Source organism: Mobula birostris, chromosome 28 (genome assembly GCF_030028105.1).
Source record: "Mobula birostris isolate sMobBir1 chromosome 28, sMobBir1.hap1, whole genome shotgun sequence".
Lineage (NCBI taxonomy): Eukaryota > Metazoa > Chordata > Chondrichthyes > Myliobatiformes > Myliobatidae > Mobula > Mobula birostris.
The window spans coordinates 15,823,439-15,847,255 of record NC_092397.1 but is presented as its reverse complement, the minus strand read 5'-3'; the positions used below and the strand labels follow the sequence as shown (position 1 = coordinate 15,847,255).

The window sequence follows — 23,817 nt, the reverse complement described above, 5'->3', positions numbered from 1 at the left end:
TTGGGAAGACCCCCTCCGCCATCTAAGGGGCAGTCTACTGGTGGGCCCTCAGCTGGTTCCAGAGGCCAGTCTGAGATCCCCACATTCTGGTGCAGAGCGGGCCTGTGGTGAGTTTGTGTTGTTCGGTCTCTCCTTCTGCACCTGCTGCTTGTCCTGTGGCCCAACAGAGGCCGTTCTCCTGGAAAGCGGCTCCCAGATTTCCTCCAAGCATACCTAAGCTGAATTTCCTCCGGGCTGGCTCTGACGTTACCTTTGCCCAAGCTGCCCGCCAGGGGCTCGCGCTCGGTGCCCGTGATGGCCCTGACCCATCCATTGGGGTCGGTGTTGCTTTATCGCGGTGGAGATGCTGGTGCTAGTGCATCCGTCCTCCCAGCTGATCCTCAAAACCCTTGCCGGTATTGTTCTGGAGCTTTCGAGTGACTCGTTCTCCGTTTCGACCAGAATCAGGTTTATACCTGGCGAAAAGTTGTTGCTCCGCGGTACGGTGCCAGGCTGGAAAAATACTTTACAATTAAGCGACCTCCTGCAGCCTCTTCTGTCCCTGTACAGTGGCCCCCTCCGGTCAGAATGCTCTCCACGGAACAACAGTAGAAACTGGCTGGAGTGTTTGGTGACGCACCAAATCTCCCCATGCTCCAAACGAAATACAGCCGCTGGTCTGCCTTCTTCTTGATTGCGTCGATATGTTGGTCCCAAGAGAGATCCTCAGAGAGACGGTGACGCCCGGGAGCTCGAAACTGCTCACCCCTACCACCACTGATCCCTCGATGTGCTCCCTTAGCATCTCCTTCCTGAAGTCCACAGCCAATTCCCAGCTTTTACCGACGTTGAGCTCCTGGCTGCCACCATCTCTGGGGATCCATCCTGGTCCCCACATATCGATGCAGCGACAAAGAAGGCACGACAGTGGCTCTATTCCATTTGGAGTTTGAGGAGATTTGGTTTGTCACCAAAGACACTCGACAATTTCTACACAGAGCATTCTGACTGGCTGCATCACTGTCTGATACGGGGTGGGGCGGGGGGCTACTGCACAGCAGAGAGTTGTAAACTCAGTCAGCTCCATCACAGGCACCAGCCTCCGTAGTGTCCAGGACATCTTCAAGGAGCGGTGCCTCAGAAAGGCAGCGTCCATCATTAAGGACCTCCACCACCCAGGACATGTCCTCTTCTCATTGCCACCATCAGGAAGGAGGTACAGGAGCCTGAAGGCCCACACTCAACGATTCAGGAACAGCTTCTTCCCCTCCGCCGTCCGATTTCTGAATGGACATTGAACCCGTGAACACTACCTCACTACTTTTTTATTTCTGTTTTCTTGCACTACTTACCTATTTAATAGAGATACTGTATATATACTTACTGTAATTCAGTTTTTCCTCTCGACTAATGCATCGTACTGCTGCCGCAAAGTTAACAAATTTCGCGACACGGGCCGGTGATGTTAAGACCTGATTCTGACTCTGACACCCTCCATCCTTAATTCCTGCAGGTTAACAAAATCTGCTGGCCTACCTCAGCAGTGAGGTGAGAGAGGCGAGTTGTTTGTGTTGATGGTGGTGTTGTTTACATGTACACACAATCTGATTATGGTTTACGTTATCTGACATAAGATGGTTGTCAGGGATGCACGCATCTAATTAAGGCGAGACGAATGAAATCTATGGGCGTACGCCTTTTAAGAACATGTTAACGTTAGGGAGCACATGACCTGATTTTAGAGGGAGATTTAGCCATGGACGAGGCTCACGGCCTCCTCTACTGCCACAACGAGGCCGCTCTCAGGTCAGAGGAGCAACGACTCAGATTTTCTGTGACCGTAAGCCTCTGAACATTGATTTCTCCAGCTTTCCGGTAATCTCCTCACCCCCTCCCCCCCTCATCTCCATTTCCAAACCCCGTTCTGGCCCTCTTCTCCCCCACTGCCCAACACCGGCCTCTGGTGCCCCTCCTCTTACCCCTTCTCCTCTCCTATCAGATTCCTTCTTCCTCAGCCCTTGACCCTTTCCACCAATCACCTCCCAGCTTCTTGCTTCATTCTCTCCCCACCCTCTCCCTTACAGCCCACAGAGGCTCTCAGCACAAAACATCGACAGTTCATTCTTCTCCGCGGATGCCACCTGACTTGCTGGGTTCCTCCAGTGCTGTGTGCTGCTGAAGAATTCCAACATCTGCAGAAACTCTTGTGCTTACGATTTAAACTGCAGCTGTCAACCAGCCAGTTAAAACTCACAAATGTGGAGCTGGAGGCAGCCCAAAACGATGGAGCGTCTCTATCGGGAAGGCAAACACCCCAACGCCGATTTGCGGACAAGTATCTGGATGGGGCGTCCAGGGAAGGGGCAGCACCTCTGGTGAGGGGGCTTGTCGTGTCCATTCCGAGGCAGCTCGCTCACCTTGGGCCCCCGCCTTACCTAGCGTGCAACCTCAGCTCCGACGGACCGGGCGGAGGGGAGCCACGGTGAGATCCAGCGGCCAAGGAAAGGGGCTATGCATCACCTCGCGGCCAGTGAAAGGTGCGACAGAGGAAGACATGGCCGCCCACCGCGAAACCAAGGAAGGCCCAAGTTGCGAAGACAACTGACACCACTGGACCTGACCTGCTGGGGTTGAGAGGGCGGACCCACCCCATTGCAATGGCTTCCCAGCTTCCAAAAAAACTCTGCCGCACGGGCTCCTCTCTCTGTGGTTCACGTCACGAATCGAACTGTTATTGTCAGGTGCGACCGAATCCAGGGAATTCATTGCGGAGACCTAGTCACTCCACGTCTAAAATGGTGGCTGATATAATTCCTGTTTAGTCAGGGCGTCAAAGATGGGAGCAGGCAGGAGAATGGGGCTCAAGAAGGGGTAATAGATCAGCTGTGGATTGGCGGAACAGACTCGACGGGCCGAATGTCCTAAAATCTAATCCCACGTCTCATGCAGAAAGCTAACGCTGGGCCTAGAGCAACGAAAGGGTTTAACTGTTCAGACCTTCAGGGATTGTCAGGCCACATCTGATCTCCCACAGACCTCGTACCTCAGGTGTGTCCTTAACCCTTCGATTACCTCACCTCGTTGGGAGAGACGGAGCGGGCAGCGGGAAGGTCACCTTAAAAGAATTAAGATTACTTCTCACGCGTGCATCGAGGCGTTCGAGGAAAAAGCGGCTTCATGTTGCCATCGTTCCCTTTGGGGCGATTCAGCTCACTGAAAACCTTCGGAAAGTCACTTCTGTGGTTCGTGTTTTATAAATATGCATGGAGTCTGGCCTGGGCCAGCTGGATGATTTACAGCCTGAGTCACACCTTTGTGGAAGTCAAAACTGGAATAGAAGTATGGAGACAGATTAATTTTCCTTTACAATCAGCGGCCACTTTATTAAGTACTGGAGCAGAGCCCAGTGTGGGCTTCGACGTGTTGTGCGTTCAGAGATGCTCCTGTTGTAGCGGGTGCTTATTTGAGTTACTGTCGCCTTCCTGTCAGCTTGAGCCAGTCTGGCCATTCTCCTCCAACCTCTCTCATTAACAAGGCGATTTCGCCCTCGGAACTGCCGCTCGCTGGATGTCTTCTTTTCCGCTTTCCGCGTTGTTCTCGAGAGACTGCCGTGCAGGAAAATCCCAGGAGTTCAGCAGTTCCGCCTGGCACCAACGATCGTTTCACGGTCAAAGTCACGTTTAGCTCGCATTTCTTCCCGCATTCTGACTCACTCCGGTCTGAGCAACAACTGACCATGTCTGCATGCTTCCAAGCACTGAGTTGGCTGGCAGAGGAAGATTTCCTGATGAACACGCGCCTTCACGAGGCAGATTCCATCCTCTTGATTGAATTTAGCTGAATTGTTTAACACAATTTGGAAGAGGTCGGAAACACAGTAAACAAGAAACTCGGCCGCGCGCTGGGCACTGGTCGGCGGGGAGTCTGTGGCTCAGCCATACTGAAGGAGGCTGTATTATTCCTCTTGGCTTCACCTTGCTAAGTTCCGCTGAAATTAGCTGGGGAGGAGTGCAGTGTGCTTGCCCCTTCAGGGCCAGTGTTAGTTAAAACTGAAGGAGAAGAGGCTGTAATTCCGAGGAAGCAGAGAAGAAATTTGTGTTTTTTTTTTTAAAATTCTGGAATTTCTTTTTTATCATCATCCATCTCTGGACTTCTTCTTACCTTTCCCCTTCCTTGTGGCCAGAACTGTTCCTGTTCTGTAAACCATTAGGTATCTTTTCCTGTCAACTCCCAGTGCCCACTTTATTGGGCTCGTTAATACAAACATCTAATCAGCCAATCATGTGATTGAAGTGACTTTCTGAGCATAGATTAACTGCTGGTGCCAGATGGGGGTGCCCCGAGTACCACCTTGTGGGCGGAGTGAATGGGTGCAGGCATTGATCCAGGCCTGACGGCTTGGAGGTGGGGAGGGGAGGAAGTAACTATTTTTGAGTCTGGTGGCCCCGGTGTGGAGGCTGCCCCGACGGGAGTGGGACAAAAAGTCCACGTGCAGGGCGGGCGGGGCCCCTTTGCGGCATCGTTGGCCCCTTTCCTGGCGCACCTCTCGATATGAGACCCCTCGCACGCTGGCAACCCATAAAGAGAAACAGACGGGTGCCACGGAAAGGGGAGCAATGCCCCCCCAGTGCGCCGCAGGGAGAGAAAAGGAACAACGACAATTCTGCAGAGATCATTCCTGACTTCCCACCTCAGACTCTGAGCTGCATCTTCCAGCTAGCCTCCTTCTCCTGCCCCGTTTTCATTCCAGCGTCTTCCTCCCTTTCCTTCTCAGTCCTGAAGAAGGGTCTCGGCCAGAAACGTCAACTGTACTTTTTTCCATAGACGCTGCCTGGCCTGCTGAGTTCCTCCAGCATTTTGTGTGTGTGTTGCTCTGGATTTCCAGCATCTGCAGACTTGCTCGTGTCTATAATCTTGTCAACGGGGAGAAAAAGAAAATTAGATGTCTTGAGGTCAAAGAACACTGAGGCTGTCTACAAGAAGGGTCAGAGCCGTCTCTATTTCCTGAGGAAACCGAGGTCCTTTAACATCTGCCGGACGATGCTGAGGATGTTCTACCAGTCTGTGGAGGCCAGTGCGATCATGTTTGCTGTTGTGTGCTGGGGCAGCAGGCTGAGGGTAGCAGACACCAACAGAATCAACAAACTCATTCGTAAGGCCAGTGATGTTGTGGGGATGGAACTGGACTCTCTGACGGTGGTGTCTGAAAAGAGGATGCTGTCCAAGTTGCATGCCATCTTGGACAATGTCTCCCATCCACTACATAATGTACTGATTGGGCTCAGAAGTACATTCAGCCAGAGACTCATTCCACCGAGATGCAGCACAGAGCGTCATAGGAAGTCATTCCTGCCTGTGGCCATCAAACTTTACAACTCCTCCCCTGGAGGGTCAGACACCCTGAGCCAATAGGCTGGTCCTGGACTTATTTCCTGGCATAATTTACATGTTAGTATTTAAGTATTTATGGTTTTATTGCTATTTAATATTTATGGTGCAACTGTAATGAAAAGCAATTTCCCCCGGGATCAATAAAGTATGACTCTGACTGTGACTATTGTGCACAGTGCCAAACCTGTCAGCGGCAGCAGTGGAAGGGAAACAGCACAGCAGATAATGCTCTTCATGGAAATATTTGGAAACAGAGAAGCAGATAGATTACACCTCAGCAGTTCTCGTTTTACTGCGCCTCAGCACTAAAACCCAGGGGCTCTGCCAGAACACCCTGCACCACAACAGCCAACTGCCGTTTAGTTCTCCCACTAAACCGTTCCGAGGCCCTTAATTAGACCCAAAGAAAGGTCACCGGCTCTAAGCAGCGGCGTTCCGTTAGGGTTCGTGCTCCTAACGAGCCCCCCCGACCGGAATTCTGGCGAGGACGCTGACAGGAGCTGCCAGACAGGAACGGAAGGCTGTCGACTTTCAGCGGATGCGAAAGCAGCAGGTACCGCCCGGTCCGTCGCAGGAAAAGAACTTTGAATTTTGAGGGCTGACCTCTTAGGTTAAAAAGGATGTCAGACACCTAAGGGGGGGAAAAATGAGAAAAATAGCAGGATCGTTGCTGGAAATCTCTCTGCCAATGATTACTCTGACTTGGATATACAACACCATTCCTCTATTCAGATTTGTTAACCACGTCTACATGTTTAATTCATTCCATTAGCAACCACCCATCCCTGCACCAAAGTAGCACAGCCACAACTTTCAGAGGATTTAGTTCAAAGTTCACAAAGTAAACTTCATTATCAGTGTACATGTACGTCTCCAGATGCAACCCTGAGGTTCATTTTCCTGCGGGCATACTCAGCAAACCTATAGAATAGTAACTGTAAACAGGATCGAGGAAAGATCAACCAGAGTGCAGAAGACAACAAACTGTGCAAACGCAAATATAAATAAATAGCAATAAATAACGGGAACATGAGATAAGGAGTCCTCAAAGTGAGATCATTGGTTGTGGGAACATCTCAGTGGATGGGCAAGTGAGTGTAGTTATCCCCTTTTGTTCAGGAGCCTGATGGTTGAGGGGTGGTAACTGTTCCTGAACCTGGTGGTGCGAGTCCTGAGGCTCCTGTACCTTCTACCTGATGGCAGCAGTGAGAAGAGAGCACGGCCTGGGTGGTGGGGGTCTCTGATGGTGGATGCTGCTTTCCTACGACAGCGTTTCATGTAGATGTGCTCAATAGTTGGGAGGGCTTTACCCGTGATGGACTGGGCCAAATCCACTACCTTTTGTGGGATTTTCCATTCAAACACCATTCAGATCCGGATTCTGGCACCAACGTACATTTACATGCATTAGAAATCATGCCGTGATGTGTTAGGCTGGGCACAGCAAACATTTTTTTTCCCAAATTTTATTTCTCCAAGATTTTTTAACCCTGAACCCTTGAGTCAGTGTTGGAATTATGTAAATCATAGCTTACAAAACATAAAATTATCCATAAAATAAAAACAAACATGGCAAAAATAAATATCAATATAATAACCATGTGTGTCTATTTAGACCTCTAATAACAGAAAAGGCTGCCATTCAGCAATATGCCTCACCACTACTTCGCCCCCAGGAAATCTAAATATTTGCCCCATTTTTGTGTATAAATGTCCAATCTATCAAACTGTTTGTAAGACATGCGTTCAAAAGCTGCCACTTTGGCTATTTCTATGGCCCACTCCTGAAATGATGCCCCCTCCCAAGTTTTTCTAACCTCTAAGTATAATTTGTCTTCCTACCATTATACTTGACTGGATCCAATTTTGAGAGTGTTTATCCCCAAGTAACCAAAATGTGTTTCCCAAGACAAAATGTCTGGGGCAAAAAGGGAGTTGAATACCTGAACCTTCATCAATATACTTATGTATCATAATCCAAAATCCTCAAACTCTGGGGCAGGACCAGAGAGCATGTACTAAGTCCCCTTTATCTGCCTCACAGAGCCAGTATTCAAGGGTGTACAACATTTTAAAAAATTCAAAAAAATAAAGTTATAGGTTAAAGGGTGGATATGGGATAAATGTGCATGTATGTAGAATGTAAGCAGCCCCTTGAAACACAGTTTAAAGTGTTTGCAGGGCAGTGCAAGGGTTAATAGAGGGGGTGGGGGTGGGCTAACTGGAATGATTGATCAAATTTCAGCCTGGGGGCAAAACTTTTTCAGATGGCATGCACTGTTTTTGTTTTAATAGTCCCACAGTGTGTTCCAGAAGGTAAACCACACACACACCACACACACACACACACAGAGTCAGGCCTCCAACACCAGGAAAGACTGCTTCCAGGCCTCCAGTCCTTGGCCTCAGACTCTCACTCGTCGTTTCAGGGTGCCCATATCCAAGCTCTTCCCAGATGGAGACTGGCCCCCTGATGAGGCACCTCCTCCTGGTTTGGCGTGTTGCGCATTCAGAGATGAGATGGGTGGTTATTTGAGTTACTGTCAGTTTGAACCAGTCTGGCCATTCTCCCCCGACCTCTCTCATTAACAAGGCGTTTTCGCCCACAGAACTGCCGCTCACAGGATGTTTTTGCTTCTCGCACCATTCTCTGTAAACGCTAGACCAGGGGTTCCCAACCTTTTTTATGCCATGGACCCCTGTCATTAACCAAGGAGTCCGTGGACCCGCCAGGCTGGGAGCCCCTGCTGTAGAGACTGTTGCGTGTGAAAATCCCAGGAGAACAGCATTTTCTGAGATACTCACCCTCCCCATCTGGCACCAACAACCGTTCCACGGGTCAAAGTCACTGAGATCACATTTCTTCCCCCATTCTGATGTTCAGTCTGCACGACAACTGAGCCGCTTGACCGTGCCGGCGTGCTTTTATGCACTGAGTCGCTGCCACGTGACTGGCTGATTGGATATTTGCATCAGTAAGCAGGTGTACCTAATAAAGAGGCCACTGAGGGTATTTACATTGCATCTGAGCCGATTGGATTCTCTCTGGCTCCAGGAGCCCAGAATAGAAAGACCATGTGATTGCATAACTGAACGCTAAATATAGATTAAAGTCCGTAGCTAACAAGGGCGAAAGTATCAGAGGAATTCTCATGCACTAAACAATCTGCTGGAGGAGCTCAGTGACTGTGGGTGTGGGGGGTGGGGGGGAGGAAACATCAACGTTTCGGGTTGGAACCCTGCACCCAGATGGAACCTACCGTGTACAAAACGCTGGAGGGACTCAGCGGCTCAGGCAGCATCCTCACACGGAGGGTCTCAGCCTGAAGCGGCGACCGGCTATCCGTCTCCAGAGACGCTGCCCGGCCCGCTGCGTTGTGCGTGGGCCGGCGTCCGCAGACGCTCTTGTGTTAACGGTTCAAACGTTCGAAGCACGTTCATTATCAAAGATTACATAGATCATACACCTTGAGATTTGTCTACTTACAGGCAGTCACAAAGCCAGGAACCCGAAAGAACCCAATTTTTTAAAAAAGGCCAAAGAGGGGTAAACAAACACACACGCACACACGCCAAAGAATAGGAGCAAACGACCGCAGTCCGAACCAGATCGAGCCCTCAGATCCGCTCCCCGGAGCAGCCGGCGCAGGAGGCCCGAGCCTCCATCTCAAGTACGTCACATCAGCGGGGCAAAAAAACGCCGCGGAGCTCGGAGAGACCTCGCAGTTCATGGCCTTGGTGCGACGGAGAGAGAAAAGCAGAATCCGCCCGACCCTCGCCTCCGGCATCAGTCCATCCGGACAGCGCAATACTCCTTCAGGACCCGGCGGGGTGCGAGCCGCAATATCCCGGAGAAGTACCTCACTTCATCGCGACAGTAGTAACTATGTATGGGGGCCCATTTTCGGGACAGTTGGAGCAAAATACTAGGGGTTCGTCCGCCAATTAAGCCTCTTTTTGTGACCACAGAGCACAATACTTCAACTTCCTAACATCTCCTGTAATGCCACGGTAGCACGACACTTTACACTGTGGCAGACCCGGGTACGATTCCCGCCGAGGGGTTTCTACATTCTTTTTGGGTTTCCTCCGCGTGCTCTGGTTTCCTCCCACACTCCAAAGACGTATCGGTTAATAGGGTCATTCTAAACTGTCCCATGATTAATTTTGGACTAAATTGGGGGGGGGGGGGTGCAGCTCAAAGGGCTGGAAGGGTTTGTGCCTCAATAAATAAGTAAATGGAACCCCCCCACCCCCCACCGCCGTTAACCACCATGCTCTTCTTGGTGGCCAGAGAACACAGCACTTTGTCTAAACTCGCCTGTAAAATCAGCCCCCACCCCCACCATTAGCCTCTTGCGACTGGAGAACATGGTATTTGTCTTCCTGACCTTTCCTGTAATATTAGAACAGTCCAAACCCCCCACCCACACCCCCCCCCGCCACCACCATTAACTCCTGTGCTCCTCCCGTGGCCAGAGAACTCGTTTCCTTGTAAACTGGCTTGTAGGTAACACCACAGCTCAAGCCCCCGCCGTGAGCCTCTACGCTCTTCCACCCCTTTTGGTGCCTCCCCCCTTCCCGCCCCTCTCTGGAAAACGCTGACTTTGGCGAGTGCAGGCATTCCTGGAGTAGTCGGCATTCCCTGCATCCCCCACTGGCACAATCATAAATTGATCCCCAGCGTAAGTGAGCTGCCGGGCTCGGAGGAGAACACTGCAGGGCACTCAGTCCCGACCTTGGCCCGTATCCAGTTGCCCATGTGTGTGTCCTGCTAGAATCGCCAGAGAGGCAACAGAGGGCCCCTCGCGCTGAATTTCACCTCACACAAATGCCTGCATACCAACAGGGTAGTCGAGGAACCATCCCGAAGAAGGGTTCTTGTCCCTTTCCCCGCCTTGCGGCGCATCGGGTGGCATTTCTGCCGCTCCCGTAGCATTCATCTGTCTTTTTTTTTTTACAAGGCCCAGCTGCCAGCTCGATGCTCAACCCAGCACAGATGGGAAGCGCGCGAGGGGCCGGCCGGATTTGAACCCGGGACCATTGGCCTCAAAGTCTGGTGCTGATGCCACTGTGCCAACAACGGGAGAAGGGTGTTGGCCCCAAAATGTCGGCTCTTTATTCCTTTCCACGCTGAGTACCTCCCGTAGAGTGTGTGTGTGTGTGTGTGTGTGTGTGTGTGTGTGTGTCTGTCTGTCTGTCTGTCTCTCTCTCTCTCCAGATTCCCAGCACCTGCACAAACATCTTCCCTCAGGAGAAACCTCACCCAAAGTCACTATGACAAAGTGTCCTGATGAAGGGTCTCGGCCCAAAACGTTGACTGTTGATTGTCTTATGCTACCCCAACCTACATTTTGCCTTTGTAGCTTTATATTCACTAGGAGTGTTGGGGATTTGATGGAGGTAAACAAAATTATGAGGGGTATAGACACGGCAAATGCAAGCAGGCTTTCTCCCCACTGAGGTTGGGTCAGACTAGAAGTAGAGGTCATGGGTTAAGGGTGAAAGGTGAAAGGTTTAAGGGGAGCTTCTTCACTCGGAGGGTGTCTGTCAGTCTTTGTGTGTAGTTTTTCCACTGATACGATTGTATTTATCGTTCTACTGTGAACGCCCGCAAGAAAACCTGGTGACATATACAGACCGCGACAGTAAGTTTACTTTGAGCTCGGTCAACTGTGGGACCGAGGGTGGGTACGGGTTTGACTGCAATACTTAAGAGAAGCTGGGATAAGTCGATTGGCCGGGGAGGATAGGATGAGGCAGACGGGCTGAAGGGCCTTCTCCTGCGCTGTACTGCTCTACGATTCCGCGATCCTCATTGCGGGGGAGAGGGGGCAGACCCTCCCACTGTCCCTCCCCTGACACGTTGACGCACTGGCCTTCACCAGTCAGGGCACCGAGCGCGCAAACTGGGGACGTCGCGTTGCAGTTGTACGAGAGGCTGGTGAGGCCGCATTTGGCATACTCTGTGCAGTTCTGGCCACCCCGCTGCTGCAGAGATTCCGCTAATCAGGAAAGAATGCCGAGGGAAGTTGCCAGGACCCAAGTTATGGACAGAGGTCAGGACTTTTCTCACTGGAGCGCAGGAAAACGAGGGGCCATCATAGGAACATCTCAGATTATGAGGAGCCTAGACGGGGGTGAACGCCTGTCGAAGTCTAACCCCACGCCCCCGTCATGAGAGGTGGAAATGGGCAAGGCCGGGCAATGGGGCTCTGGTGAAGCTGTGTAAGCCAATCCCCTGTCCAGAGGATGCAAAGGATTGCAGAAGTATCAATGAGCTCCATTGCAATGCCAACAAAATCCCTGGAGAGACGCTGAAGTTAGTGGATACACAAGTGTTTTTAGATTTAGATTAGATTAGATTATGAGGACACACGGTCCTCGTTTATTGTCATTTAGAAATGCATGCATTAAAAAATGATACAACGCTCCTCCAGAGTGATATCACAAAAAAAACCAGGACAAACCAAGACTAAAACTGACAAAACCACATAATTATAACATATAGTTACAACAATTCAAAGCAATACCGTAATTTGATAACAAGCAGACCATGGGCACGGTAAAAAAAAAAAGTCTCAAAGTCCCCATCGACTCATCATCTCACGCAGGCGGCAGAAGGGAGGAACTCTACCCGCCATAAACCTCCAAGCGCCAACTCGCCAATGCGTTGGAAGCACCCGACCGCAGCAGACTCTGAAATTTACTCAACAAAATGAGACACTCTCAGCGGAAGAAGCCTGCTTGACCCAACATTACATGGCATCTTACGTGCTAAAGATCAAAGGACAATTCTATGGATACAATGTACCTACAGTGCTTCCTTTAAATTACATGTAGTTTCCACACTCCTTCTTCTTTGCGCCCACACTCCAGACACCCTAAATGAATGTCAATCAGCATTGCCTGGTGTCCATAGCTCGGGGAAACTATCGTCCAGGGCTACATTTTAAATTTCACCCGCAATCCACAATCAGGTCTAAAGAATGGTTGCTGAAGTTAATACTGTGATATATATCCTACGGAAAACGCCCTAACAAAGTCCAACCACACCACCGACCTCAGGGGACACAAGGTCATTGATGGCCTAAGTTCCCCTGGGGGTTAAGGGCCCAAGTATTAAGATTAGGAGGTGGCGGCAGTGTAGCACAGAACCGATGGGCTGAAAGGCCTCTCTCCCTGCCGTCACGGCTCCCTGAATCACGTCGCTTTAAACTCCACCGAATTGAGCGAGCTCGTGGCACGGGTTCCCTCGCCAGGGAACGGCACTGAAGATTTGAAGAGCGTTTCCCACAGTCAGTGCTCAGAAATATTCCCAAGCAGAGCCCTATTTTGAATCAAACTGATGTTGTTTTTAGGAACAATTCCCAAGCCGCTGGACGATCGCAACATTCCTGACTGATTCTCAAACGCTCGCTGGAGAATCTAAAAAGTTTACGCTCTCCGGTTAGTTTCTGCATCTGGCATCCTCACCACCCCCCACACCCGACCCAAAGGCACAGGAGCAGAAATAGGCCATTCGGCCCATCGAGTCTCCTCCGCCATTCCATCATGGCCGATTTATTATCCCTCTCAACCCCATTCTCCTGCCTTCTCCCCTGACTAACCAAGAAACTGTCAACCTCTGCTTTAACTCTACCCAATGACCTGGCCTCCACATCCATCTGTGGCAATGAATTCCACAGATTCACCACCCTCTGGCTGAACAAATTCTTCCTCATCTCCGTTCTAAAGGGACGTCCATCTATTCTGAGGCTGTACCCCCCCCCCCCCGGTCTTAAGACTGCCCCGCTGTTGGAAACATCCTCTCCACGTCCACTCGATCAAAGTCTTTCAATACTCGATAGGTTTCAACGAGATCCTCCTCCCCCTCATTCTTCTAAACTCCAGCGGGTACGGGTCCAGAGCCTCCTCATAGATTAAACCTTTCACTCCCAGAATCATCCTCGTGAACCTCCCCTGGACACTCCCCCAGTCACGTCCCAAATCTTTTTGTTAAAATATCTCCTGAAGCTAATATGCTTTTTAAGGAAGGCCCTGTTTCTATTTAGCATCTTTATCAGGTATCTCACAACAAGTCCCAAACTGCACCAAAATACCCGGTGAATCCTTTGTAAAGTTGATTAACTGCTTGGCGCACATTCCTGGCCTGAAAGTATTTGGAGTGTTGTGAGACGTTTATCTGGGAAAAGATGTGCTAGCATTGGAGGGCGTCCAGAGGAGGTTCATGAGAATGATCCCGGGAATGAAAGGGTTAACGTTTGAAGGCTCGGGGCCTGTACTCGCCGGAGTTTAGCAGAATTGGGGTGGGTGGGGGGATCTCACTGAAACCTATCGACTATCGAAAGGCCTGGATAGAGTGGATGTGGGGAGGGTGTTTCCAATAGCGGGGAACAGCCCAGGACCAGGGGGCACAGCCTCAGGATAGGTTAGGAGTTTATTCCTCGCAGTGTAGAAGACTGGGGGGAGATTTGGCTGAGTTATACGAAATTATGAGGGAGAGAAACAGAAGGTTTTCACCCCCTCTGAGGCTGGGTGAGTCGCGAACTGGAGGCCGCGGGTTAAAGGTGAAAGGCGAAGCTCTCCAGGGGAACTGCCTCCCTTGGCAAGAGGTACGGTGGGGTGGGGGGGGGGTGCCAGTGGCAAGTGGCCGGTGCGGTTTCTGCTTTGACTTTCGAAGAGGAGTTCGGGCAAGTGCATGGACGGGGTTGACGGGACCGCAGCCTGGCCTGGACTAGATGGGCTGAAGGGCCCGCTCCTGTCCTCTGCTTTCTCCCGCCGCCCTTCACAAGCCCGTTCAAACCACTACGTCTGTGTATACTCGCAGGGCGACCAAGGCTGGCTCGGGCTGACTTTCTGGGCGGAAGATAAACGGCTCCTTTTGTTGAGTAAACAAATTCTCTAGATCTCTGTTTAAAGTGCATCATGCCACAAGTGTCCCTGTAATTACTGACAACACTCGGCCTCCCCGTTCCCCTCTGTTAAAAACCGACACCTCAGTCGTGCGCGGACATCTTTGCTCTACGTCCTTCCGTCTTCGACCACCCCCCACCCCAGGATCCAAACCAGCTTTAACATCGCTGACAAACATTTAGTACACTTCTATTAGATACCTCCCGGACCTAATAAAGAGGCCACTGAGCATACGTTCGTGGTCTTCTGCTGCTGTAGCCCAAGGTTCGACCTGTTGTGCATTCGGAGATGCTCTCCTGCACACCGCTGTTGTAACGGGTGGCTATTTGAGTTACTGCCACCTTCCAGTCAGCTTGAACCATTTGCCCCTGACCTCTCTCGTTAACATTTTCACCCAAAGAACTGCCGCTCGCTGGATTTTTTTTTGTTTCTTGCACCCGTTCTCCATAAACTCTGGAGACTGTCGTGTGTGCAAATTCCAGGAGATCCGCAGTTTATGAGATACTCAAACCACCCCATCTGGCACCAACAATCATTCCACGGTCACCTCTTCCCCATTCTGATCTTTGGTCTGAACAACAACTGAACCTCTTGACCACGTCGGCGTGCTTTTACACATTGAATTGCTGCCACATGATTGGCCGATTAGATACTTGCATTAACAAGCAGGTGCACCGAATAAAGTGGCCACTGAGTGTTATGTTGTGAAATTTCTTGTTTTGTGGAAGCAGAAAATAAATTATAAATCACAATTTTTTAAAAAAATAAATAATTAAATAAGTCGGTCAAAAAGAGGGCAAAACTATTGAGGTAGTGTTCACGAGTTCAATGTCCATTCAGGAATCGGACGGCAGAGGGGAAGAAGCTGTTCCTGAATCATTGAGTGTGTGTCTTCAGGCTTCTGTACCTCCTCCCTGATGGTAACAATGAGAAGAGGGGTGATGGGGGTCCTGAATGATGGACGCCGCTCTTTTGAGGCATCGCCTTTTGGAGCTGATGTTGAAGGAGGCCAGTGCCCATGAGTTTCAGGCTCACTGAGTGACTGCCCATCGTGCCTCCTGCTCGCAGAGGCACCCTACCCCGGGGCTGTTTGTCAGTCAGTATTTCTTCCCTTCGCTTGCTGTAGTACGAGAGAGAGAGACAGAGCACGGAAATAGGCCCTCCGGCCTACCGAAGCCAGGCTAGCCACCCAGGACCGATTTTGACAATAATCCTACCTGATAGTGTAGTGGTTAGCACGACGGTTTATAGTACAGGTGACCTAGGTTCAATTTCCACTGCTGCCTGTAAGGAGCGTGTACGTCCTTCCCCCAGCGATTGTTTGGGTTTTCCCCGGGTGCTCCGGTTTCCTCCCACAGTCCAAGGATGTAGGTTAATTGGTCATTGTAAGGGGTAAACTGGGGGATCGCTAGGCCTCGAAGGGCCGATTCTGCGCTGAATCTCAATCAGTAAATACATAAGATATCTTATTAACCCCACATTTCCGGGAAATACCTCACAAATTCACAACTTACAGCAATCACCTGATCGAACGCGAGAGAGAAAAGGGACATAGGAGGAAACCCGTGCGGTCACAGGAAAATCAGGCTCCCCACCCACAAACAGCGCCAGGGGTCAAGATTGAACCGGTGGGGAGGGCAGGACCTTGTACTTCAGTGTCCCACCCGCTACAAGTGGAGGGGGTATTGACCGGCCTGGTGTGGGAACACCAGTGTCTTTGAGCGGAAAATCCCACAAAAGGTAGTGGATTTGGCCCAGTCCATCACGGTTAAAGCCCTCCCAACCATTGAGCACATCGACATGAAACGCTGTCATAGTAAGGCAGCATCCATCATCAGAGATCCCCACCACCCAGGCCGTGCTCTCTTCTCACTGCTGCCATCAGGTAGAAGGTACAAGAGCCTCAGGACTCTCACCACCAGGTTCAGGAACAGTTACCACCCCTCAACCATCAGGCTCCTGAACAAAAGGGGATAACTACACTCACTCGCTCATCCACTGAGATGTTCCCACAACCAATGATCTCACTTTGAGGACTCCTTATCTCATGTTCTCGTTATTTATTGCTATTTATTTATATTTGCATTTGCACAGTTTGTTGTCTTCTGCACTCTGGTTGATCTTTCACTGATCCTGTTTACAGTTACTATTCTATAGATATGCTGAGTATGCCCGCAGGAAAATGAATCTCAGGGTTGAACGTGGTGACATGTATGTACTCTGATAATAAAATTTACTTTGAACGTCCCTCGGTGTTCCTCTCTCAATGCAAACCACATGTTAGTTGATCGGGACAACATTGTGGCCCACTGCTGTACTGATCGAGGTTCTGTACCCCTCCGGCGGCTCACCCTACCCAGCCACCACCCTTGGCGTTGAGCGTTTGCTGGCTCTGGGCCTGTACTCGCTGGCGTTTAGAAGAACGGGGAGGGGATCCTCATTGCAACCCATCAAGTATTGTAAGGCCGAGACAGAGTGGACGTGGAGAGGATGTTCCCCATGGTGGGGGGAGTCCAGGACCAGAGGGCACAGCCTCAGAATAGAGGGAAGGAGACAAGGAGGAACCTCTTTATCCAGGGTGTGGTGAATAAGTGGGAATCCGTCGCCCCAGGTGGCTGCGGAGGCCAAGACATTTTAGATTTAAAGCGGGGGTTGACAGGTTTCTTGATTAGTCGGGGGCGCCAAAGGTGACAGAGAGAAGGCAGGAGAATGGGGTTGAGAGGGTAGGAGAAGATTTGATGGGCCGAACGGCCTGACCATGCTCCGACAACGAATGGCCCCATCCCCTTCAGCCAGCGTGCTCCATGTCTGCCTGTTTCTAACTGCCAGCTCTCACAGAGAATTTCTTTTCCATCTCACGGTTAATTTTTGGACCGCTTGTGGGGGGCGGGGGGGGGGTGGAATGCCAGCGCGCAGCAAGCCAGAATTTTTTAGCTCAGTAACTTTTCTCAGAATTTCCTGGAACCGATCGCTCTTGTGGGCTGCCAATAGCAAAAGCTCGGAAACGTGGACGCAACAAACCAAGGCTGCTGCTGCGAGATAGTCCTTGTGTGCGCTTAATCACCAACGTAAGAAATCCATCAACTCTAATTAGAGCCCTTGGAGTGCGATTCGCCATGCCAAAGCTCTTGAAGTGTTTACAATCAAAATGTCATGTCAACAGACAATTACGTCTTATTATTCTCCCCAGTGCAACTTTCTAGCGCCACACTTGTCTTTCGTAACACTGGCGTACAAATGCTGTTCTTACACTACAGGCTAAAAAAGGGTTAAGGGCGTTCAACCTTGGTCACGCCCCACAGGAAAGAAATCCCCCTCAATATTGTTAACTCCGGAAGTCTGACATGTAGCAGATCTGGTTTCATCTATTTCCCTCTCTCTCCCTCCCTTACTCCTTCTCAACTTCCCTTCTCTCTCTCTTTCCAACACTTCTCTCTCCTCCCTCCCCACTTGTTTCTCAAACTCTCCGCCTCTCTCTCCTCCCTCTCACTCTCTCCCCCACCTCTGTCTCTCTGCTTCTCTTTCCCCTTCTCCCCCTGCCTCCCCTCTCTGCCCTGCTTCTCTCTCTCTCTCTCTCTCTCTCTCTCTCTCTCTCTCTGAGTGCCCTGCTTCTCTCTTCCCTCCCCACCTTTCTCACCCAGCTTCTCTCTCTCCTCTCACTCCCCCTCTCTCTCTCCCACCTCTCTCGTCTCTCTTTATCTTTCTCTCTCTCCCCTGCCTCTTCCTCTCCCTCATCTGCTCTTTCCCTTCTGTTTCTCTATCTTCCCCGGCTTCTCTCCTTCTCTCTCCCCCCCCCTTCTCTCTCTCCCCTCCCTCCCTCAATTCTCCCTCCCCCCTTCTCCCTCTCCATGCATTCTTCATACAGATTTCTTCGTCCATTGACTCTGCTCCCTCTATTCTCCAACATTGAGCGATCTTCACTTATTTTCTGAACATCACCCTCAGGAACACTGAGAAGAACAGAACCCGATTGTTACCCGGGCTGGCCTGTGGGGGTGTGCTTCTTTGCCCAGGCGCTGTGGGGGACGTCCAGAAAGGGTTCCTGCCCTTAGCTGTTTTATAAAGCCAGGATGAAAGATTTTTTTAAAAAGTTAATCGTTTCCTCACAGCACCATAATCCAATCCGACATTTTCCCTTAACTGCGTACAGGCGGACCGGCTGCTATCCAGAGATTCCGCTGGAAACCCAGCGCAACACGCACTCAAAATGCTGGAGGAGCTCAGCAGGTCAGGCAGCACCTACGGACGGAAAGACTTTGGCTGAGTCCCTCCATCAGGATTGGAAAGGCCGGTTTGGGGGTGGTGGGGGGGAACAGAAGCCAGAATAAGGAGGTGGGGGCGGAGAGGGAGGTGTACGTGCTGGCAGGTGATAGGTGAGACCAGGTAGGTGGAACAAAGCGAGAAGCTGGGAGGTGATTGGTGGTAAGGCGCCGGAGGAGGAGGGATCTGATTGGAGGAGGGGCCACCACAGGGAGGTGACGGGAATCCCTTAACACTGGAGCGTGGGACCGATTTCCGGCCTTTGTTGGGATCCGGCGCCGGGTCTGCGGAGTCGTCGGCAGCGCGGAGACCGAATCCGCCGTGTCACACGCATGGCTCATGCAGCCTCACCAGCCAAAATCTGCTCATCCGCAAGCTCCTTTCGGGCATCCCTGCTCTTCCTCAACTTCCTCTGCAGAAGAGGGCTCCTTGAGGGATCATACACTGGGTGGCCACTTTCGCGCCCACCTCCACCCCTAATAAAGTGGCCATTGAGCGTACGTTCACTGTATTTTGCTGCTGCTGTCCTTCCACTTCCAAGTTCTACACGTGTTTCTACATTCAGCGATGCTCTTCTGCACGTAACGGATGGTTACTTGAGTTACTGTCAACCTGAAGCCGCCCGCCCGCTCTCCTCTGACCTCCCCCTCGTTAACAAGGCGATTTTCCCCCACAGAGCCGGATGTTTTATTTTGGCTTTGTTTCTCTGTGCCGACCTCTGCCAACGCCAGAGGCCGCCGTGCAGGAAAGCCCCGGGAGATCAGCAGTTCCACCCGGCACCGGCGGCCGAAGCCGCTTCGGTCGCGCGTTTCTTCGCCCGTTCTGAGCCTCCTGACCGTGCCGGTGTGCTTTCACGCACCGAGTTGCTGTCACGTGATTGGCCGATTAGATATTTGCATTTTTAACAAGCAGGTGAATGCGCCTACCTCATACAGTGGCCACTGGGTGTGTCCTCCTTTGAGAATCATTCTCTTGGGGCATTTACCGGAAAATGAGGAACTACAGTAGGATTTATGAGGAAACAAAACTGTGTGTGGAAGGCACTACCAGGGGTGGTGGTAGAGGCAGATACATTAGGGGGCATTTGGACAGAATAGATAATCAGCAGATTCCCCCTCCCCTTCCCCCAGGGTGGTAATGGCTAATTCCAGGGGTTCATTCTCTTAAGGTGATTGGAGGAAAGTTTGGGGGTGGATGGATGTCAGAAGCAGGTTGGCACTTGGAATACTCTGGCAGTGGAGACAGAAATGTTAAGGACACTGAAGAAACTCTTAGATAGACTTAACAATGATAGAAAAATGGAGGGCAATGCAAGACCAGAAGACCACAAGATAAAGGAGCAGAATCAGGCCATTCTGCCCATCGAGTCTGCTTCACCATTTCATCACGGCCGATCCATTTTCCCTCCCAGCCCCCAATCTCTTGCCCTCTCCCCATATCGCTTCATGCCCTGACCAATCAAGAATCTATCAACCTCTGCCCTAAATATAAAGACCTGGCCTCCCCATTGCCTGTGGCAAAGAATTCCAGAGATTCACCACTCTCCCTAAACAGATTCCTCCTCATCTCCGTTCCAAAAGGGCGCCCCACCATTCTGAGGCTGTGCCCTCTGGTCTTGGACTCTCCCAAGTCCAGAGGGAAGGGTTAAGTTGATCTTAGAGTAGGTTAAGTTGATCTTAGAGTAGGTTAAAAGGGCTTTAATGTAACACATTCTAACAAAAATATGAGAACAGAAGTTGTAGAGGACTTGAAAGTGAGTCTGTAGGTTGTGGAATTGGTTCATTGTTGAGCTGAGTGAAGTTATCGTCGCTGGTTCAGGAGCCTGATGGTTGAGGGGTGATAACTGTCCCTGAACCTGGTGGTGTGGGACCTGATGGTTGAGGGGTGATAACTGTCCCTGAACCTGGTGGTGTAGGACCTGATGGTTGAGGGATAATAACTGTTCCTGAACCTGGTGGTGTGGGACCTGATGGTTGAGGGGTGATAACTGTCCCTGAACCTGGTGGTGTGGGACCTGACGGTTGAGGGGTGATAACTGTTCCTGAACCTGGTGGTGTGGGACCTGATGGTTGAGGGGTGATAACTGTCCCTGAACCTGGTGGTGTGGGACCTGACGGTTGAGGGGTGATAACTGTCCCTGAACCTGGTGGTGTGGGACCTGATGGTTGAGGGGTGATAACTGTCCCTGAACCTGGTGGTGTGGGACCTGGTGGTTGAGGGGTAATAACTGTTCCTGAACCTGGTAGTGTGGGACCTGATGGTTGAGGGGTGATAACTGTTCCTGAACCTGGTGGTGTGGGACCTGATGGTTGAGGGGTGATAACTGTCCCTGAACCTGGTGGTGTGGGACCTGATGGTTGAGGGGTAATAACTGTTCCTGAACCTGGTGGGGTGGGACCTGATGGTCGCGTACCTCCCATCCGATGATGGTAGCGACAAGGATACATGGTCTGTGGGGGTCTTTGATGATAGGTGCCCGTCTTGTAGGTGTGCTCAATTGTTGGGGAGGGCTCTACCTGCGACGGGCTGGGCTATATCCACCAGCCTTCTTCGTTCTGCCGCGCTCGGTACCACGTTAATCTCTGGGGGGGTCGGGGGGAGTGCGCTCCCCACAGGCAAAGCCCTCCCGGGAACATCTCTAAGCAAGCAGCGTCGCTCACAGCACAGGAGGGGGCTGGCGAGGGCAGAAACCGGCCGCACAAAAAACAGCCCGAGCTCGCACAGAAATTCCACCCGCCCAAAGCCCGGGACGGGACGGGGGGCGAACTCTCCGCCAATCTCTTCCCCCTCGCCGGGTTCGTGCGCGTACGGCCGCACCCTAACCAGCAGCCCCGCTCGCCCGCCCGCCTCACTCACTCCGGGGCTTCCTCCTCCCAGTCCCTCCGCTTCGCCGGGAAACCCGTCCTCCAGAGGGTGTGGGGAGGGGTGGGGCTGCTAATCTGACATCGGGTAGAGATCGGGCGCACCGCGCTCGTACGCGCATACAAAAAAACAAGGGGACAGATTTCCAAACTATTTTGCAATTTCCAACCGTGTAACGTTTCACTGTAGGCTGTGATTCTTTTTAAGAAAAGGACGCGTCTCTCTCCCTCTCTCTTTTGCAGTGAAAAATGCCAAATCTGGACTCGGGTGGGGTCACGAGCAGCCTGTTGCATAATCTCTGCTCGTTCACGCCGAACCTGCACGCAGTCACTTCACTGAAGCCCCAGCTGGGACACGGTGACACGCCCTTCTGCATTTCCTCTCCCCCTTGCACATCTCTCTCCTTCGCCGGACACGTAACGCGTGGGAAGTGTTCTGGTGCCTGACACTTAAAAAAAAGGTGGCTGGACTGAAACAAGGCGCAGATGCCTCTTAAAAAAAATAAATTTCTATGTATTAACCCAAACCCTGCCCGAGGCTGCACAGTCAACTCAAACTTTTTGGAAGGCGGAACTTTTCGCAAAAGACCCTCACAGTGCGATCACAATATAAAAACACAATCTCCACAATAACTCCCCACCACCCTTGGTGTCTCACGGCTCCATGTATAATTCTGTAGGTTTAAATCTTCGAAATAAAAACCCCGCCACACCCACTCGGAATACTTTTCACGCCCGTCCCTCGCCCATGCTGAGTTAAGAGTCGGTGCGTGATTTTTGTCTCTGTCTCTCGTTCCTTCACGTATAGGTTCTCTCTCCGCCCCCCATTCCACCCCCCCTCTCCCTTCTCCACTCCTTTTCTTCCCCCCACCCACCCGAGTCTTGCTTTAAGTTGCCTAGTCTCTGGAACCGCAACCACGAATTCCAAGGTTTACACCCTGGCTCGCCGCCCAGAGGTTGGACGAGGGAAAAGGAAAGGCTATTTTCCCCCCGTCTGCTTTCTCCCACACCCAATTTCAAGCACGATTCAGAAAACCTCCAAAAGATCAGCACCTTTAACACTTGCCAACATCCTCTGAAACACTTTTTTGAACAAATCCCAACGTCTGATTTTTCCACTCTGGTTTTCTTTCCAAAGAAAAAAGTTCTGCAACTTTAAATAACTTTCTGACGTATTTGCGTTTTTATTTCTTCGGGCTGAGATACCCCCCCCCCCGCCTTGACAGTCCCCGTGTTCTGGGTCACTGTTTGTCCACGCGTTAAGGCGATCAAACCTAACCAAGATTAGGGGACCCACCCCCCACGAGCAAAAAGTTTCCTTTAGCAAACACGGCAGCCAACACTGGAAAACATTTTCCCCCCTCAACGCACACACGATTAAAAAAACACCTCGGCAGTCAATCCTTGCCTCCACTTAACGAAGTTTTCTCCAAGTTAAAACTTTACACAAAGTATGCATTAATTTTTTTTTAAAAAAAAGTAACTGTCGGAGGTTTTTGTGTTTACCTGGTGGGCAGCAATTTGCAGGCTAAAGCCGCCGCCGTCGCATCGTGCCGGGGCACCCCAATGCGACCTAGCCCGTTGCTGAATACAGAACACAAGCGTAGCTCCAGCCTCCTGATCTCGATAATAAGGCTCGTCTGTTACGGGGCTGGGTCTCTTGTACACAGCCGGGTGTGTCCCGCAGGGGTGGAGACTCGAGAGGCGAAAAAGGAGAAAATTATATTAGCATGTGTCAGAGCGGTCATGCGCCGTGGCAAGTTTAACTCGCCCGACGCCGGGGCCGAGAACACCCCCGAGCGGAGTCGCCGCTCACGCAGGGCGCCGCAGTACTACCTGGCTCCGAGATACGGCCCAGTCCCACCACGGGCGAAGGCCCTCCCCCCATCTACGAGAAAGCAGCATCCACCAGCAATGACCCCCATCATCCAGGCCACATGCCCGCTCCTTGCCGCTGCCGTACAGGGGCCTTAGCTTCCACCCCAGCGGGTCCAGGAACAGTTATTCTGACTGTATGAACACACAACCAAACAAAACAACGTTCCTCCGGACCATGGTCGCCATATATCACAAAAACAAAATATTACCATAGATGAGTTAATAAAATATAATTTAAGATATGCGTAGTGTGCGGCTCAAGGGGACAGTAAACTTCTCGCAGCCCAAGGGACGGTGATGCATTCGGTCAGCATGCTCTCCGCGGTAGCTCAGCAGAAACCCGCGAGCGTCGATGGTGATGTATCAAATCTCCTCAAGCCCCTGATGCCACCGTCGTGCCACCTCTGAACCCCGGCCGCTGGCGCTGTAGAGCTAACCACCGCGCGAGTGTGCCGCCCTGACCGCGGGAGAAGCGCTCTGCCCATCATTTAGTCCCCGCCGAAGAGAGCGAGAGGTCCACTTTGCCTTGAAA

At 51.4% G+C, this 23,817-nt stretch overlaps 1 protein-coding gene across 1 annotated transcript in view; it reads right to left on the bottom strand.

Moving 5' to 3' along the window:
- Positions 1-23,050, bottom strand: part of LOC140189151 (neuroblast differentiation-associated protein AHNAK-like) — a 75,141-nt gene extending 52,091 nt beyond the window's left edge. The window contains exon 1 of the mRNA XM_072245849.1: positions 22,914-23,050. The gene's annotated coding sequence lies outside the window, so the exon portion shown is untranslated. The remainder of the gene's footprint in view (positions 1-22,913) is intronic.
- Positions 23,051-23,817: the final 767 nt, after the last annotated feature.